Source organism: Pristis pectinata, chromosome 2 (genome assembly GCF_009764475.1).
Source record: "Pristis pectinata isolate sPriPec2 chromosome 2, sPriPec2.1.pri, whole genome shotgun sequence".
Lineage (NCBI taxonomy): Eukaryota > Metazoa > Chordata > Chondrichthyes > Rhinopristiformes > Pristidae > Pristis > Pristis pectinata.
In genome coordinates this window covers 117,558,643-117,576,011 of record NC_067406.1, presented here as the reverse complement: position 1 = coordinate 117,576,011, position 17,369 = coordinate 117,558,643, and positions in this window count along the sequence as shown.

The following is a 17,369-nucleotide window of genomic DNA, read 5'->3' as shown; positions in this document are numbered from 1 at the left end:
ATAGACTGGTGACCCCTTTGAAGTCCCCACAGTCAAACCTGTCTCATTTCTTGAAAATGGGCATGACTACAATGTCTCTGAGGTCCCTTGGTATGTCCTCCACTTCCCTGATGTGGATGGTGAGATTGTGGATTTGTAACTGTTTCTCTCTTCATATGGCCTACAGACTATTTCTGTTTTATTTCCATCTTCCAACATCCAGAGTTTTCTGATTTCCAGTCAGACTACTGTGTGTTGAAACAATAGCCTGTTGCACTTGGCGTAACCTTGTGATTTGTCATTGGTTGCTGCATCTCTGGCAACCTGGGGATCATGAGGACTTTCCCATCCAGCCATAGCAAAGCAGGATGAAAAATAATAGGATGAAGATGAAATTGAGGCAGAGATGGAAGTAGAAAGCAGATGACATCAGGAAACCCTTTCTGGTCACAGGGTCTGGAAGAGACTGGTCACATTTAGCTTTCAGAGAGGCAAAACATGAATCAAACCTCTGCTCTTCTGAGAATGATTTCCTGCAACAAGACTTGAACAACATTCAAATATGGGCTGATAAGTAGCATGCACACCATAGAAATCATAGGGCAATAACCATCTTCAACAAGAACATCCAGCAATCTCACTTTGATATTAAGTAGCTTTGTTGTTTATTCTGGGGATTGGTATTAACCTGAAATTTAACTCTGCATCTGATTTTCAACTCTACTAGTAAAATGTGGCAAAATTCTAATCTGACAGGTTTAGAGATAACAGCAAGGTCTTTAGCATTGTGGGAGAATCCAAAAGAACAATAGATTCATGCTCCACAAGTTCTGTCCCAGAGCCATTCTTCAATGTGTTAGAGCCACCACATAAATACTGTGGTCACAGAGAAGGTCAGCGGGTGAGTGCTTTCAGATGAGGGATTCAATTCCTGATACCCCCAAAGTTTTCCATCATTGACAGGCAGAAGCTAGGAGTATGATGGAGTTTTCATCACTATCCTGAGTGTATGCAGCTCCAGCAACACCCAAGAAGCTTGACTTCATCCTGGACACTCATATGGAGATAAGCACACAGATCCAAGATGGTTCAGGTCTGAACTTCCAATGCAGCCCTCTGTCTCTGCATGGGTTCTACTTGTACAGCAATGGAAGCTGAGATATTGGCCAATCGGCTTGTTCTCCATCACCAAACATTCAATCACACCACCACCAATTCAGCTCGGCTGCAGTGCATAGCAATTACAAAATGTACTGCAGCAACTCGCCAATGTTTTATCAGTAGCACCTCCCAAATACACAACCCCTGTCACCTGTCACCTTGAAGTACAAGGCTAGCATGTACCTGAGCACAACACCTCCTGTGAGTCCTCCTTCAAATCCCACACCATTCTGGCTTGTATCCCTCCACTGCCACCGGTCAAAAGCCCGGACACCTTCTATTCCCATACTAGATAAGATAAGGACACTACTAAGGACACTGTGGGTTTACTACTACGATGAGCACTGCAGGAGATTAAAAATCCCTTTTTATCACCAATTAAATCTGATCATTTAATGCTATCCCTACCAACAACACCCATGTCCCAGGATGAAATAAAAGTAAAGGAAACAATATGCTTCATTGCACCACAGATCCCATCATACTATTCTTATGTTACTAATCCACTGAGTCTGCTTGACCTGAATCAATGAGTTCAAGAACAAATCTAATCCCATGCTTCAATTGTCTATTCAATCAAGACAAAAAACATACAAGTATCACTGGGTCACCATATACTCAATGCCTGCCTGCTGCATTTCTTTGTTCTGCTGGTTCCCGCAGTGCTTCCCAACAGTTACATTATGACTGGTTGTGGGTCTGCAGTGTTACAGTCGAAGAGGCTGAAGATGATCTCAAGAAACTCTGCACCTGATTTTCAACTCCACTAGCTCAACAATTGTGCCAAAATTCTAACCTGGCAGGTTTAGAGATAATAGCAAGGGCTCTGGGCTCTAGCGTTGTGGGAGAACCCAAAAGAACAACAGATTCATGCTCCACGAGTCTGTCACAGAGCTATGCTTCGATATGTTGGACTTCTTTGAACTTTGGCATGCAGAGCCAAAACGACTGAAGTCTGAGCTTCCACCTCAGCACGCAGGCACTGCATGGGTTCTGCTTGAGCTGCAATGGAAGCTGTGATATTGGCCACCAGAATGGTGATCATTTCCGGCAAGGGTTGAAATGGAGATGGCCACCCCCTCTGTGCCACAAGTTATGTCACCAGATTCTGCATAAAATCATGTATGCGGTCCGTGCTAGTCCACTATTCTCTTTAAAGTTACAAGAAAGCTCCCAGCCAGGCTTTCCAGGACATCTCATTGTATATCTGCAGGCCCCTTGGTCTGTAGGCAGACCCACCAAATTCCTCATCCAAGTCCTCTGGAGAAAGTCCAGTGTGCAACCTCACCCCTGAACAGCTGGCACTTGTTGCATCCTTTCCGCCTGCCATGGACGCAGGGCAGGAATGCTTCCTGGATCCTTGTGGGTGGAGAGCCTCTCCTCTTTCTCTCCAGTTCACCAAACCAGACCTCCAGAAACTTACCAGTAAATCGGGGTGTTTGTTCTTACATGTTCCAACCCATTTCTTGCAGGAAGCATCCAAAACCTATGGAAGGTTTCCCACCTGTAGTTAGAGACAATGGATCTTGCATAATGTGCAGGGATGGCTTCAATCTATGATAGCTAACCCTAAACTGCACAAGGTCAAATAGGTGATGAATTCACGGGGGGTGGGGGGGTGGGTGTTGTTCCCATGTCCTTGCAAGCCTTGTCCTTCAAGGTGACAGGGGTTGTGTATTTGGGAGATTACTAAATTGGATCCAGTGAAATAACCAGCATGTTTAGTGCTGGCTGGACATTGGACCTTTGCGAGCATTTTTGAATGCATCCTGCACAAGGTCAAATAGGTGATAATTAATCCCTTTGCAATCCCAAAGCATGATTTACAGTTCCTCCCCACTGAGCTTTGGCACACGGGTCTCTCCTAGCAGCCTCTGTTAAATAATCTACTTAAAAAATATCATAGCCAAGGATTTTATCAACATCCACTTTGGAAATACCAATGTATAAAAAGCTCAATGACTGCAATGTCAATCTCTAACATGAATCATTCTTCAAAAAGTACTTGGTCTTAGATGCTATTGAAAAAAATCCCTCCACCACCACACTCAATTGTCTCCAAAACCCACCCACCCATTCTAACTGCCTTTATATGTACATAACCCCAACCATTCCATGAGTTTCTGTAGTCTACTGTAAACAATCATCAAACAGAAGGAGAATGTGCAAGTGACTTCATCTGTAATTAGCTGTGTGAGCAAGATTTATCACAGAGTAAATAACCACTGTACTGATTATATTAGATCTTTGTTTAGTTGCTCTACAAATCTAGATTTAATGCTACAGTCAGGAAGGGGTGAGGATCTCCAGCTTGATAAAAGTAGCCAGATTTTCACAATTAGCTTTCCAGAATGTCTTTTGCCTCCACTTAGGCTGTAGGCCTATCAACAACGTTGTCTGTTCCAGCTCTATCGCTGAGCACTGTTATCTGAGTGTTCAAATATCCAGTTACTTGAAGGGGTCACCCAAGACAACTTGAAGAAACAGCTACACATCCACACTACCTCCATGAAAAACACTATGATACTGGAGGAACTCAGCAGGCCAGGCAGCATCTGTGGAGAAAAGCAGGCAGTCAACCTGCACCTCCCTTAATATCATCGACTGCATTCAGTGCTCCAAGTGTGGCCTCCTCTACGTTGACAAGACCAAACACGGACTAGGTGACCGTTTCGCAGAACACCTGCGCTCCGTCCGTAACCGCAACCTGCATCTCCCTGTTGCCAGTCACTTCAATTCCCCCTCACACTCCATCACATATATGTCAGTCCTTGGTCTCCTCCACTACCAGGAGAATTCCAAGCGCAAACTGGAGGAACAGCACCTCATTTTCCGTCTTGGAACCTTGCAGCCTAACAGCGTGAACATTGAATTCTCCCACTTTAAGTAATCCCCACACACTCCCACACCCACCCCCAACCATACCTCTTCTTTTCTTCCCTTTCCTAGCCTATCTTTCTTTCTTCTACCCACTTGTTTTCCTCCTTACCTTTGACCCATCCCCCAATAGATCTGCTCTCCTCTCCTCCCCAGCATCTGCCTATCACTATCTCTTACCTGCACCTACCTATCACCACCTTGTGCCCACCCAACTTCCCCCTGCCTCCCCTCTTTTGTCCACCTATCACTGCTCTGCTTTTCTCTCGTATATATTGGGCTTCCCCTTTTCCTATCTTCAGTCCTGAAGAAGGGCCCTGACCCGAAATGTTGACCACCAGCTTTTCTCCATGGATGCTGCCTGGCCTGCTGAGCTCCTCCAGCATCGTCATGTTTTTCATCTAGATTCCAGCATCTGCAGTCCTTTATTTCTCTCACACTACCTCCATTTCCCTTTCCCTTTTTTTAGCCAGTGTTTGCTCTGTCTTTGTGATTGATGCCCTTTCAACAAGAGTCACAGGATCCTACAGCTGATTTAGGCTGCATTTGAAGAAAACTGGCGCCAATGAGCTGTCATTAGGCTGTCAGACAAACAAACACATGGAAAACAGCCAGCCACAGAGTAAGTGGGGCCCTGTGTCCAGAGACAGCACTTCCTGTTGCAACTGCCATCAGACGCTATTCTTGTATTTCCATGTTGTTGATTGGTTTTATTTTTTAAATTGTATCTAGGTAGAGGTTACAACCACCTGGAGCAGCTTGCAAATCAACAGTTGGATCATGCTGGACTGACCCTACTGCCAAGACTCTGAGCACATCTGCCCAGGATAGGGAGGTAGAGTGAGCTGACTTCACACCTGAGAGGGATCACATAGATGAACAGCCTCCAAGCAGTGAGTTCACCTTCAGCAGCATATCGTGAGGCCCTGCTTCAGAGGCAGCTAGTCAGAAACACTTAAAATCTATTCTGATAGATCTTAACTATTAAGAGCTATTAAAAACATTTTAAAAGCTAAAAATTGTAACTAAAACTGCCTTAAACAAGGCAATTAAAATAACCAAAATATAGTAAAATAATTCAGACACTTAACCTGCACAGTTTTTACACAGAGTTAGCAACAGTATTGAAATAAATGGAGTCACTCTCTGTACACCAGCTTTCTCTGCCTAAAGCTGAGACCAAATGCCATACATCCAGAGTCCCTCTCCTCAGCTTTTCACTGATCCAGCACTGGGCTCAATAGTGAGAGTGAGAGGTTGAATGTGTCAGCATCTAATCTCCAGACCATTTTACACAATCCATGTTTGGCTCGAAGTCCAAGGCATGTGGCGACTCAATTGGCTGTAGCTGGTGATTCTCTATAGAACTGTCAGTTGTTGGTCAACTCATTTCAATTCAACTAGTCTTATTAGGAAAGAAGTATTTCCCTAGAGGTTCCATCTCATGCATTTTGTCTACCCTGTTCCTTCTCTTTCTGAAGTTACTGTCACCTCACTGTACCTCTCTCCCAACTCAGTTTGCTTTACTAAACAATAACCTTCTCATGACCTCTTCTATTAACTAATCTCACACAAATTAACAAACACTGAGGATTCTAGATATCATTGAGAAGTAGTATAAAAATGAGTTATGTACAAAGAGCTTGCATTCTGAAATCTCAGTCATATTTTGTTTTAAATTGTGTAAATGTTCCAGATTCTATCCAAATTCATACACTGAAGTTTCAGAGGAAACTAAGAGAGAATTTCAAATAAAATATGTAAACAGAAAAATGCATGTGTAGGCAAATTTCAATACTTCTCCCTTTGTAATATATTCAAATTAGGTTCAAAATAGTTGCAGGAAACCCATAAATTTACACAACCCCACAAAAAAATTTGCTTATTTCCTTCGCAGTCAACATGGATTCATTGTCACCTACATTTGCATTGAAACCCCTGTGATTCTATCAAAAACAGGATGGGAAATGGCCATTATCATCCCTCACTCATGGGAAAAAGATATTTTCAAAAACAGATCTCTGGAAAAATGGGAATATACAATTGAATTTCCTTCGTCCTGTGAGCGGGACGGAGAACAGCCAGAAGTCATGGTACATATTGGTACCAACGACATAGGTAGAAAGAGGGATGAGGTCCTGAAAAGTGAGTTTAGGGTGCTCGGCAGAAGGCTGAAGAACAGGACCTCAAGAGTAGCAATCTCAGGATAGCTGCCAGTGCCAAGTGATAGTGAAGGTAGGAATAGGAGGAGATGGCTGATGAATGTGTGGCTGAGAAGTTGGTGCAGGAGGGAAGGTTTTAGATTTTTGGATCATTGGGATCTCTTCTGGGGAAGGTGGGACCTGTACAGAGAGGATGGGTTACACCTGAACCTGAGGGGGGCCAATATCCTTGCAGGCAGGTTTGCTAGGGTGGTTCGGGAAGGTTTAAACTAGATTGCGAGGGGGATGGGAACCAGGGGGGTAGGTCAGAGGAAGAAGTGGATGTGGAAAAGTCAGATCTAACATGTAGAGAGGCTTTGAGGAAGGAGAAGCAGAGTACAGGGTATAAAAGTAGAAAGGTGGATGGGCTAAAGTGCATTGACTTAAATGCAAGAAGTATCAGGAATAAAGGTGATGAACTGAGAGCTTGGAATAAATACATGGGACTACGGTATTATGGTTCTTGCAGAGACTTAGCTGTCACCAGGGCAGGAATGGATATTGAATATTCCTGGATTTCAGTGTTTTAAAAGGGATAGGAAGGAGGGGAGAAGAGGAGGAGGGGTGGCGATACTGGTCAGGGATACTATTACAGCTGCAGGAAGGGTGGATAATGTAGAAGGATCCTCTCTAGAGTCAGTATGGGTGGAAGTTAGGAACAAGAAAAGAGCAGTTACTCTACTAGGAGTATTCTATAGGCCCCCGGTAGCAGCAGGAATACTGAGGAGCAGATTAGGAGGCAGATTTTGGAAAGGTGCAAGAATAACAGGGTTGTTATCATGGGAGACTTCAACTTTCCAAATATTGATTGGCACCTGCTTCGTGCCAAAGGTTTAGACGCGGCAGAGTTTGTTAAGTGTGTCCAGGATGGATTCCTGTCACAGTATGTTTACAGGCCGACTAGAAGGAATGCCCTATTAGATCTAGTATTAGTAATGAACCGGATCAAGTGACAGATCTCTCGGTGGGTGAGCATCTGGGGGACAGTGACCACCGCTCCATAACCTTTAGCATTGTCATGGACAGGGATAGGAGCAAAGAGGACGAGAAGATATTTAATTGGGGAAGGGCAAATTATGAGGCTATAAGGCTAGAACTTGAGATTGTAAATTGGGATGACATTTTTGAAGGGAAGTGTACTATGGAGATGTGGTCGATGTTCAGGGATTTCTTGCAGGATGTTAGGGATAAATTTGTCCCGGTGAGGCAGAGAAGGAAGGCAGGGTGAAGGAACAATGGGTGACAAGGGAGGTGGAACAACTAGTTAGGAAGAAGAAGGCAGCATACATAAGGTGTATGCAGCGAGGATCAGACAGGGCTCGTGAGGAATATAGAGTAGCAAGGAAGGAACTTAAAAAGGGGCTGAGGAGAGTGAGAAGGGGACATGAAAAGGCCTTGGTGAGTAGGGTTAAGGAGAATCCCAAGGCTTTTTTAACGTACGTGAAGAGCAGAAGGATGACGAGAGCAAAGGTAGGTCTGATTAGAGACAAAGGTGGGAAGATGAGCCTGGAAGCTGTGGAAGTGGGTGAGGTTCTCAATGAATACTTCTCTTCAGTATTCACAAAAAGGGGGGCCTTGATGACGCTGAGGACAGTGTTGATAAGGTTAATGTTCTAGAGCAAGAGAGAGGATGTATTGGAGTTGTTAGAAAATATTAGGACAGATAAGTCCCCGGGGCCTGATGGAATATTCCCCAGGCTGCTCCACGAGCTGAGGAAGGAGATTGCTGAACCGTTGGCTAGTATCTTTGAGTCCTCGTTGTCCACGGGAATGGTACCGGAGGATTGGAGTGTGTCAAAGGTTGTCCCCTTATTCAAAAAAGGCAGTAGGGATAGTCCAGGGAATTACAGACCAGTGAGCCTTACATCTGTGGTAGGCAAGCTTTTGGAAAGGATTCTAAGAGATAGGATCTATGAGCATTTAGAGAATCATGGACTGATTAGGGACAGCCAGCATGGCTTTGTGAAGGGAAGATCATGTCTCACAAGCCTGATATGGTTCTTTAAGGAGGTGACAAGGCAGATTGATGATGGTAGTGCAGTAGATGTGGTCTACATGGATTTTAGTAAGGCGTTTGACAAGGTTCCACATGGTAGGCTTCTTCAGAAGGTCAGAGGGCATGGGATCCAGGGAGGCTTGGCCATGTGGATTCAGAATTGGCTTGCCTGTAGAAAGCAGAGGGTTGTGGTGGAGGGAGTGCATTCAGATTGGAGTGCTGTGACTAGAGGTGTCCCACAAGGATCGGTTCTGGGACCTCTACTTCTCGTGATTTTTATTAATAACTTGGATGAGGGGGTAGAAGGGTGGGTTAGCAAGTTTGCAGACTACACAAAGGTCAGTGGTGTTGTGGATAGTGTGGAGGACTGTCGAAGCTTGCAGAGGTATATTGATAGGATGCAGAGCTGGGCTGAGAAGTGGCAGATGGCGTTCAATCTGGAGAAGTGTGAGGTGGTACACTTTGGAAGGACAAACTCCAAGGCGGAGTACAAGGTAAATGGCAGGATTCTGGGTAGTGTGGAGGAACAGAGGGATCTGGGGGTTCATATCCACAGATCACTGAAAGTTGCCTCACAGGTGGATAGGGTAGTTAAGAAAGCTTATGGGATGTTAGCTTTCATAAGTTGTGGGATATACTTTACGAGCCGCTAGGTAATGATGCAGCTTTACAAAACTCTGGTTAGACCACACTTGGAGTACTGTGTCCAGTTCTGGTCACCTCATTATAGGAAGGATGTGGAGGCATTGGAAAGGGTGCAGAGGAGATTTACCAGGATGCTGCCTGGATTGGAGAGTATGGATTATGAGGAGAGACTAAGGGAGCTGGGGCTTAACTCTTTGGAGAGGAGGAGGATGAGGGGAGACATGATAGAGGTATACAAAATATTAAGAGGAATAGATAGAGTGGACAGCCAGCGCCTCTTTCCCAGGGCACCAATGCTCAGTACAAGAGGGCATGGCTTTAAAGTAGTGGGTGGGAATTTCAAGGGAGATATCTGAGGAAGGTTTTTCACCCAGAGAGTGGTTGGTGCATGGAATGCACTGCCTGGGGTAGTGGTGGAGCCATATACGTTGGTCAAGTTCAAGAGATTGTTAGATAAGCATATGGACGAATTTAAAATAGGGGGATATGTGGGAGGAAGGGGTTAGATAGTCTTAGGAGTGGTTTGAAGGTCGGCACAACATGGTGGGCCGAAGGTCCTGTATTGTGCTGTATTGTTCTATGGTTCTATGGTTCTAATTATAGCTGAGAGGCCCAACCTGAAGCCTTGAGCCTCAATCAGGGACTGTCCTGCTGCATGTAAGCCATAGTAACTCTGCCTTCAGGGTGCTCCAGTATTGCTGGTGGAGTATATTACTGTCTGACCCCTCCTTTTCTCATGCAGCATGCCTCTTCCAGTCTTGTATGCAACCTGAACTTCCCCTCCAACACCTCACCCTGATAACTTCCCCTCCCCCTACCAGGTCAATTTAAACATCCCCTGCAGAACTAGATTCTGAACATTAAGCATTTCAATGCTTTTGGAAAAAAAAATCTATCAACATAGCTGGTTAATAAATGGTTGGCCACCGAGTTACTAGTGAGGTGAGACTGATGGTCCTGGGACTGTAGTGAAGTGCCTGCTTTTCCAAACCTACTGTTACGTTGCTGCAATGTGTCAAAGACCCAGAATTTAGCTATGCTCATTAATCCTTTTGGTTTTCATACTCAGAACCTGACAACAAATGTCTTGCCTTTAAAAAAGCAGTGGGAAGCACATTTGGGATTGTGTGACTTCACAAATGGCCAATTAGACATAAACACAGGAAACAACTGTGCTGAATAAATCTCCAGAAGCAAGGCCCTGACCCTTGAACAGTACCCTCCCCCCCTCTCTCTATCAGTCCTCCCTTCCACTGTGATCTGTTCCAATGTTCAGACTGTATGAGCTGCAGCAGGTGTAAAAATCCGTCGTGCTTTGCCAGACTGAGTGCAGGAATGTTGTAAACAAGCCCAGAGTAAGGAGGAAGATGGAAGAGAACGAGTTATTAACAGCCATGCATGGGACGACTGGTTAATGTAAATGCTGAGACACAAACTGTGCAGCCATCACCCCTCTTAATATGATAAGCAATCATCTGGCTGATCATCCAGTACAAATTTGGCTCCTTAACGCTTTATGTTCTGTAGTTTGTAAAACTTTAGTGATTGGTTCATATTGCACTGAAATAATTTCAGTAATTTCAAGAATTATAGTGAGCTAAAATGCAAGTGTATCAATTCACAAAAGGAGTATCTTCTGCTGAATAGCACATTTCTAGTACTTTTTAGGTTAGTAAGTACATCGTAACATGCGCAATGATGAGATTGCAATTCTTTTGTACAAGTTTGAAGCTTGACTCCAATTCACCATTAGGGTCCTACTAATGCCTTCTTCACTGAGAGACTAGTCTTTTCCTCTTCATCTCATCAAAAACCCTTTAGAACTTCAAAATAAAACAAATCTCCTCTTACCAGTTTCTGCTGAAACAAAAATAGTCTCAAAGGCTGCAATGATCTTCCCAGTGGTGCCATTCTGTTAGCGTAAAACTTCACCAATGGGAACATCACTGGAAAAGCCCACACCATCGCTGGCTAGATTTACTTGGTCACAGCTCATCATCTGCAAAGGCCATGTGCCCAGTGAGATCAGCAACAGCAAGAGGCACCTGTCAATGTTTGGCAAGGTCCCCTGCAGCACCAGAACAGGCAGCCATGCAACTCAAGAGGTAGAATTTGAAATATCACCGTTCTTTGCAGGCCACAAACTTCTCCTCTCTCTGGATGATGGGACTCAGAGCAGTAACAGTAGGTCTTACCAACTTATAAGTCCCTGACATTTTCATATCACAGAGAAAATCCAGCCCATTAATAATCCCATTTTCCATAATGTCACTGGAATCATACCATTTTGGTATGATTGTAACCTATGTAAAACTGGCACCAAAGTAAAACTGCATCCAACTAATCATTTCATACACAATTTAGAAGGACCAATTTTGCTTATGAACAGTTATAAAAGGAACTTTGCATATCAAGAATGTACACGGGGAAATTGGTAACATATTTTGCATCATTTTCCATTTAATCTTTGGTTTCCTGGTATGTGTACTTTGTGACCTAGGCTTCCATCAGAGGACATTACCCGTACAATATGGAATTAGCATTGACCCAGTTATAACTAAATTGTAAATTTTCTTCAATGTGACAGAAGTGTCATGGATGACTTTCTACCTCCATAGATCAGCACAATCTACAAACACACATGAACTGTGCACCATCCAGATCAAAGCAGCCCACTTGTCTGGCACCCACTCTTCCACCCAAACATTGTCTCCTTACACCACCATGGATATAATGTGTGTAGTGTATTTGTGTATAATGTGAAAATAAGTCATGAGGATAGAGATCATAGAGATGCCAACATGTGAATATATGATAATAAACATATATCATTTACATCATATGTTGACATCTTTGAAGCTCTGGGTATCCTGCAAATATCCTGCAAATATTGTTGTGATTAGACCTTACCAGCTCCCCCACTTTAGTCCAATCTCCACCCCAAAATACATTGCAAGTGGCCTTAAGGGTGGTCTCCAGTTCTGACACAAATCACCATAGGTGAAGAAAACATTGCTGTTACATCTCTAAAGAGTTAATACTGGACTGTATTCATTGTGGGACTCCGAAGAAAAACTGTGAATGCAAGCTTAAAGCGACAGAAATGATAGAAAATTGCTCGGCGAGTCCATTGGCCTGGATACCAGAAGGTCCGCTCAGAGGAAGAGAGAAGGAGAGGGAGGCAGATAGTGCTTGGTGGAAGGGAAATGAGCAGTGTTGGGGTGTGGGGGGGGTGGAGAGAGGGAGAGAGAGAAACCAGATGGAGAGAGAGGGAAAGGAGACTGATGGAGAAGAGAGTAGGGAAGAGGAGGAAGAGGGAGGAGAGACAGAGAGAGGACAAGGATAGAGAGGGAGAAAGAGAAGGAGAGAGGGGGAAGGGGGAGAGAGAGGAGGAGATGGGGCAAGCGAGACAGGGAGTTCAGAGATAGGAAAAGGAGAGAGGGAAAAGAGAGAGAGAAGGTAAAGACAGTGTGTGGAAGACAGAGGAAGAAAGAAAGGGGAGGGAGAGAGAGGGGAGGGAGAGAGAAAGGAGAGAGAGAGGGAGACATAGGGGAAAGGAGACGGGGATAGAGGGTAGCAAGGGAGGGAGACAGGGAGAGAGAGGAGACAAAGAGGAAGAGAGAGAGTAGAAAGAGTGTGTGTGCGTGTGTGTGTGCGTGTGTGTGTGAGAGAGAGAGCAAGAGAGAGGGAGAAAGGGGGAAAGAGGAACAGAAGAGAGAAAGGTGAGAGTGAGAATGCGAGAGGGAGGAGAATAAAGGCAGCAGCACGTAAATCTCTGCAACAACTGCTTTTAAAATTGGACAGGAATGTTGGTCTGCAGCATCTTGTGCCACTGGGTGTGAAGCTCAAACCTGCAGGACGCTAGAGCACTATGGCATTGTTTTGGCAGCACAAAGTAAATGGCAGCTCAAGCACAACCAAGGCTTCCTAGGCTGCCTGGAGGTGTTTAACAAGGCTTATTAATTGTTCACATCCTACAAGGGGAGATGGAAGTGTTTTGCATGACCAATAATATCCCTGAAGCTGAGAATGTGCAGGTGCAGAATGCTGCAGTGGGAGAATGAAAGAAAGTGATTTCACTCATAGAAATCTGCTCTGGAGCATATTACATAGTCACTAACTTAGCAGCTCCAAATAAAGCTAAAGTTATCCCATCTACAGAGATAGCACAGAAGTTAGAAGAACTTCAACCACAACCGTTTGAGACAGTGGAGGGCTAAAGTTTGGCACGTATAATCAAAAGTGGTGAGAAACAGTGATTATATTGTCTTGCCCAATGGCCAATCAGAGCATTGCAAGTGGAGAGTTGTTACATTGTGCATTCAGAGACAGGTTTGTGTATGATATAATGTCAGGCACAAAAAGCCTCACATTTTATTTGGTTTGTAGGACTGAGACTTCCATGGGATAGCAGCCAAAAATTCTATCCTTCATCAGTCACAAATGTAATAGACAAAGGAAAACTCCCAAAGCTTCGGTCTGGAAACAAGGACTACATCATGTGACCACAAGTGGCACAAATTAATGATACAGATGGAATCAGCCATTCACCATTCATTTGTTCTCTTAAAGAGACCAACATTGCAGAAGAAAAGACACAGAACAGCAGCTTATGAAAATCAACCACAAGGCAACTGATAAGAGTAACGTTTCCAATGCAACATTGGCACAGAGAAAATAGTTCTCTCATTAGAAGTCGTAAAGAGAAAATCTGTACTATGTTGCAACTCTGGAGGTGACACAAAATTCACTTCTTAGAAACACAGAAACATAGAAAGCCTAGAGAACAATTCAGGCCCTTCGGCCCACAAAGCTGTGCCAAACATGTCCCTACCTTAGAAATTACTAGGCTTACCCATAGCCCTCTATTTTTCTCAGCTCCATGTACCTATCCAAAAGTCTCTTAAAAGACCCTATCGTATCTGCCTCCACCACCATTGCTGGTAGCCCATTCCACACACTCACCACTCTCTGAGTAAAAAATTTACCCCTGACATCTCCTCTATATCTACTCCCCAGCCCCCCGCACCTTAAACCTATGTCTTCTTGTGGCAACCATTTCAGCCCTGGGGAAAAGCCTCTGACTATCCACCTGATCAATGCCTCTCATCATCTTATATACCTCTATCAGGTCCCCTCTCATCCTCCATCGCTCCAAGGACAAAAGGCCGAGTTCCCTCAACCTGCTTTCATAAGGCATGCTCCCATTCCAGGCAGCATCCTTGTAAATCTCCTCTGCACCCTTTCTATGGCTTCCACATCCTTCCTGTAGTGAGGCGACCAGAAATGAGCACAGTACTCCAAGTGAGGTCTGACCAGGGTCCTATATAGCTGCAACAATACCTCTTGGCTCCTAAATTCAATTCCACGATTGATGAAGGACAATACACCATGTGCCTTCTTAACCACAGAGTCAACCTGTGCAGCTACTCTGAGTGGACTTGGACCCCAAGATCCCTCTGATCCTCCACACTGCCAAGAGTCCTACCATTAATACTATACTCTGCCATCATATTTGACCTACCAAAATCAACCACTTCACACTTATCTGGGTAGAACTCCATCTGCCACTTCTCAGCCCAGCTTTGCATCCTATCTATGTCCCACTGTAACCTCTGACAGCCCTCTATACTATCCACAACACATTCAACCTTTGTGTCATCCGCAAACTTACTAACCCATCCCTCCACTTCCTCATCCAGGTCGTTTATAAAAATCACAAAGAGTAAGGGTCCCAGAACTGATCCCTGAGGTACACCACTGGTCACCGACCTCCATGCAGAATACGACCCTTCAACAACCACTCTTTGCCTTCTGTGGGCCAGCCAGTTCTGGATCCACAGTGCAATATCCCCTTGGATCCCATGCCTCCTTACTTTCTCAATAAGCCTTGCATGGGGTACCTTAACAAATGCCTTGCTGAAATCCATATGCACTACATCTACTGCTCTCCCTTCATCAATGTGTTTAGTCACATCCTCAAAAAATTCAATCAGGCTTGTAAGGCAGGACCTGCCCTTGACAAAGCTATGCTGACTATTCCTAATCATATTGTACCTCTCCAAATGTTCATAAATCCTGCCTCTCAGGATCTTCTCCATCAGCTTACCAACCACTGAAGTCAGACTCACTGGTCTATAATTTCCTGGGCTATCTCTACTCCCTTTCTTGAAGAAGGCAACAACATCCGCAACCCTCCAAACTTCTGGAACCTCTCCCGTCTCCATCGATGATGCAAAGATCATCATCAGAGGCTCCGCAATCTCCTCCCTCGCCTCCCACAGCTGCCTGGGGTACATCTCATCCAGTCCCAGCGACTTACCCAATTTGATGCTTTCCAAAAGTTCCAGCACCTCCTCTTTCTTAATATCTACATGGTCAAGCTTTCCAGCCTGCCGCAAGTCCCGATTACAATCACCCAGATCTTCTTCCGTAGTGAATACTGATGCGAAGTATTCATTAAGTACCTCCGCTATTTCTTCCGGATCCATACACACTTGCCCACCACTGCACTTGATAGGCCCTATTCTTTTGCATCTTATCCTCTTGCTCTTCACATACTTGTAGAATGCCTTGGGGTTTTCCTTAATCCTGCCCGCCAAGGCCTTCTCATGTCCCCTTCAGGCTCTCCTAATTTCCTTCTTAAGCTCCTTCCTTTTAGCCTTATACTCTTCCAGATCTCTAACATTACCTAGCTCTCTGTACCTTTTGTAAGCTTTTCTTTTCCTTTTGACTAGATTTATTATAGCCTTTGTACACCATGGTTCCTGAATCCTATCGTGACTCCCCTGTCTCATTGGAACATGCCTATGCAGAACTCCACACAAATATCCCCTGAATATTTGCCACATTTCTTCTGTACTTTTCCCTGAGGACATTTGTTCCCAATTTAAGCTTCCAATTTCCTGCCTGAGAGCCTCATAATTCCCCTTACTCTAAGTAAACGCCTTTCTAGTCTGTCTGTTCCTATCTCTCTCCAATGCTATCGTAAAGGAGATAGAATTATGATCACTATCTCCAAACTACTCTCCCACTGAGAGATCTGACACCTGACCAGGTTCATTTCCCAATACCAAATCAAGCACAGTCTCTCCTCTTGTAGGCTTATCTACATATTTTGTCAAGAATCCTTCCTGAACACACTTAACAAACTCCACTCCATCTAAACCCCTCGCTGTCTGGAGATGCCAATCGATGTTTCGGAAATTAAAATCTCCCATCACAACAAATCTGTTATTATCACACCATTCTAGGATCTGCTTCCCTATCTGCTCCTCGATATCCCTGATACTATTGGGCAGCCTATAAAAAACACCCAGTAAAGTTAGTGACCCCTTCCTGTTCCTAACCTCCACCCACAGAGACTCAGTAGACAGTCCCTCCATGATGTCCACCTTTTCTACAGCCATGACACTATCTCTGATCAACAGTGCCACTCCCCCACCTCTCTTGCCTCCCTCCCTGTCCTTTCTGAAACATCTAAAACCTGGCACTTGAAGTAACCATTCCAGTCCCTGAGCCATCCAAGTCTCTGTAATGGCCACCACATCGTAGCTCCAAGTACTTATCCAAGCTCTAAGCTCATTCGCCTTGTTCACAATACTCCTTGCGTCAAAATAGACACATCTCAAACCGTCGGTCTGAGCACATCCCTTCTCTATCACCTGCCTATTCTCCCTCTCATACCTACTACAAGCTTTCTCCATTTGAGAGCCAAACACCTCTTCCCCAGTCTCTCCAGTTCGGATCCCACCCCCCAACAATTCTAGTTTAAACTCTCCCCAGTAGCCTTAGCAAACCTCCCTGCCAGGATATTGGTCCCCCTGGGATTCAAGTGCAACCTGTCCTTTTTGTACAGGTCATACCTGCCCCAAAAGAGGCCCCAATGGTCCAGAAATCTGAATCCCTGCCCTTTACTTCAATCCCTCAGCCACGCATTTAACCTCCACCTCGTTCTATTCCTATACTCACTGTCGCGTGGCACAGGCAGCAATCCTGAAATTACTACCTTTGAGGTCCTGCTTCTCAACTTCCTCCCTAACTCCCTCTAGTCTTTTTTTCAGGACCTCATCCCTTTTCCTACCTATGTCGTTGGTGCCAATATGTACCACGACCTCTAGCTGTTCTCCCTCCCTCTGCAGGATATCTTGGGCGCGATCTGGAACATCCCAGACCCTGGCACCTGGGAGGCAAACTACCTTCCGAGTTTCTTTCCTGCGTCCACAGAATCGCATGTCTGCCCACCTAACTATAGAGTCCCCTATCACTAGTGCCCTCCTCTCTCTTTCCCTACCCTTCTGAGCCACAGGGTCAGACTCTGTGCCAGAGGCACTGCCACTGTTGCTTCCCCCAGGTAGGCTGTCTCCCCCAACAGTACTCAAACAGGAGTACTTATTGTCAAGGGGTATAGCCACAGGGATACACTCCAGTACCTGACTATTCCCCTTCCCCCTTCTGACTGTGACCCACCTGCCTGACTCCCATCATCCCAGTGTGACCACCTGCCTATA